Source organism: Dasypus novemcinctus, chromosome 18, assembly GCF_030445035.2.
Source record: "Dasypus novemcinctus isolate mDasNov1 chromosome 18, mDasNov1.1.hap2, whole genome shotgun sequence".
In the NCBI taxonomy this organism is placed as follows: domain Eukaryota; kingdom Metazoa; phylum Chordata; class Mammalia; order Cingulata; family Dasypodidae; genus Dasypus; species Dasypus novemcinctus.
In genome coordinates this window covers 61124745-61127475 of record NC_080690.1, presented here as the reverse complement: position 1 = coordinate 61127475, position 2731 = coordinate 61124745, and the positions used below count along the sequence as shown (strand labels likewise).

Sequence of the window (2731 nt, the reverse complement as noted above, 5' to 3'; positions counted from 1 at the left end):
CTTGCTTTGTGGAAAGATCTTCTGGGTTGGGAGAAGACTTTGTTTTTAGTTCTATTTGCCCAACATCAGTCACTGGCTTGGGGCTTCCTTGGAAGAGCATGTGGCTTCTCCTCCAAAGTTGAGGTGGATACTGAGAGCACTGCAAGTGGAAGCTGTCAGCTCAATCAATGCACTCCTTGTATGTGAACAAGTTCTTCCTTGGAAAGATAGCTGAGTGGTGCATCTTTATGGCTGCCACACACATGTGCCAGCACACATCATTAAAACCAAAGTACTCATCCCATAAAATTACTACTGAGCAAAAGTGAGGGGTTCTCTACCTGAAAATAACCAATTCCTGAGACACCAGAGTTTCAAAGAGAGAAAAGAGTTTATTGCTAAATGCAAGGCAGGAGATTAGATGGCCTATCAGCCTAAAATCTATCTCCCCAAATCTAAGAAGTTTAGGGTTTTTATGGATTCAAACAAAGGAAGGTAGAGTGGTTACCATTACAATAGCAAGTATAAACAAGGGCTGGGGCTAGTTCAGAGAGTTCTAGTAATCTCAGGTATTAACTTTTGGCTATTCTATAATATACTAGAAAGAACAAAAACATCTATATAATGATTCAGTAATCATAATTATTTGTTAATTCTTAATTCTCAGTTACAACTTCTCTCTCTTGTTTGTTCATTTCTTCAGTCTTGAAGAATATCTGGGTGACAGCACTTCAGAGCTAAAATCACCCTTAGTAACATACAGTACAAGTTCAGCATTTTTAGTCTTGAACAACTTTGCTCAAATTACCTTACATGCAGGGCTAATGCATAAAGCAGGAGAGAGAATTGCTGGTCTTTTTTTGGGTAAAGCACAGAAGAGCTCTAAACCCTCAAAAGTGCCTTCAATTTCACTGATGAGGAAAGCCCCTAAAAAATGCCCTAGTGCGGGAAGTAGATGTGGCTCAAGTGACAGAGCTTCTGCCTGCCATATGGGAGGACCTGGGTTCAATCCCTGGGGCCTCCTGGTGAAAAAGAAGAAGAGAAAGCCTGTCCATGTGGCAAGCCCAAATGGATGCCTGTGTGGTGAGCCAGTGCCCTGCGCAAGTGAGTCACGTGGCAAGATGATGATGCAACAAAAAGAGAGACAAAGGGGAAGAGTCAAGGTGAAGTGCAGCAGAGACCAGGAACTGAGGTGGCACAATTGACAGGGAACCTCTCTCCCCATCAGAGGTCTGCAGGTGAACTCTAAAAGAGAGAAAATGAGAAGAGAAGACAAACACAGACAGCAAAAACAACTGGGAGGGAGGAGGGGAAGAGGGGATAATAAATAAATCTTAAAAAAAAAAAAAGCCCTAGAAAACCCCAGGGCTCCAAGACACCCAGTCTTTCTTTCTTTCTTTTCTTTCTTTTGGTCTTGTTGCTGGCAGTTAAAGCAGCCCCAGTTATGTGCAAGCACGTGCTATGGTGCTGCAGATTAACCCCCAGCACCACGTGCAGGTGCGACTGTGGGCTCAAAGGCAGCACGTGACACCCAGTCTTTCAACACACATTCTAAGCCCAGCCCCATTCTGGGATCTGATGATGTAATGGTGAACAGGACAGATCCAGTCCCTGACCTCAAGGGGCTCAAAGTCTAGCAGGGAAAAGAGACTCATCATGAGACAGGGATAGCCCAGAGGCCTTGGGCCCGTGATGGGGGAGGCACAGGCAGCATGGTGAGGGGAGCAATGGGGGTGGGGGGGCACCAGCAGAATGGTTGGGGCTATGATGGGAAAAGTCCAGAGGGTTTGGGGTGACACCAAATGCTCCTGCAGAGGGGCTTTCTTCTCTTGGAATTCTTCCAGTGACATGTGAACATGCTCAGGTTAGCCTGTTGGAGATGAGAGGCCACATGGAATGACTGAGATAATCCAGCCAATAGTCAGCCAGCCAGCTGACCCAGCCACTGAAGGTAGATGAATGAGTGAGGTCCCCCGAGATCAGCCAAGTCAGGCACAGACTACCAGAAGAACCACTCAGCTGAGCCCAGCCAAAACTTCCAACACACAAAATTAACTGTGAACTTTAATGCTTGTTGCTTTAGGCCACTAAATTTTGAAGTGGTTTGCTTTGCAGCAAAAGCTAGCTGATACACATAAACAAAGGTGCTAGAATCTATCAAAACGTTGATCAGTTACAGAAAACAAAGACATAAGTTAAGCATGATTAGATCTTTCAGGGAAGCAACAATGTTGAAATTCTAATTATAAGATTCCTTTCTGAATTTGGCAAGACAATCTTTCTCTCTACATCTTTCTTCTTTAGCATACAAAATGGTGATCTCCTCTATTTAGCCTAATTTTTAAAAAATATATTTATTTTATTTATTTCTCTCCCCTTCCTCCCACCACCACCCCCACCCCCCGCCCTGTTGTCTGCTCTCTGTGTCCATTCTCCATGTGTTCTTCTGCGTCCACTTGCATTATCAGGCAGCACTGGGAATCTGTATCTCTTTTTTGTTGTGTCATCTTGCTGCGTCAGCTCTCCATGTGTGCGGTGCCACTCCTAGGCAGACTGCACTTTTTTCACGTCAGGCAGCTCTCCTTGCGGGGCACACACCTTGCGAATGCATAGGGGCACCCCTATGTGGCACGGCACTCCTTGCACGCGGCAGCACTGTGCATGGGCCAGCTTAACACTTGGGTCAGGAGGCCCTGGGGATCGAACCCTGGACCCTCCATGTGGTAGACAGACACTCTATCAGTTAAGCTAC

The 2731-nt window shown here is 45.7% G+C and overlaps 1 non-coding gene across 1 annotated transcript; it reads right to left on the bottom strand.

The window, feature by feature from the left end:
* Positions 1 to 1391: 1391 nt before the first annotated feature.
* Positions 1392 to 1503, bottom strand: LOC111764260 (small nucleolar RNA SNORA76). Its single transcript, XR_002796913.2, has one exon. It is a non-coding gene; the product is annotated as a small nucleolar RNA SNORA76 (small nucleolar RNA).
* Between the last annotated feature and the right edge of the window lie 1228 nt (positions 1504 to 2731).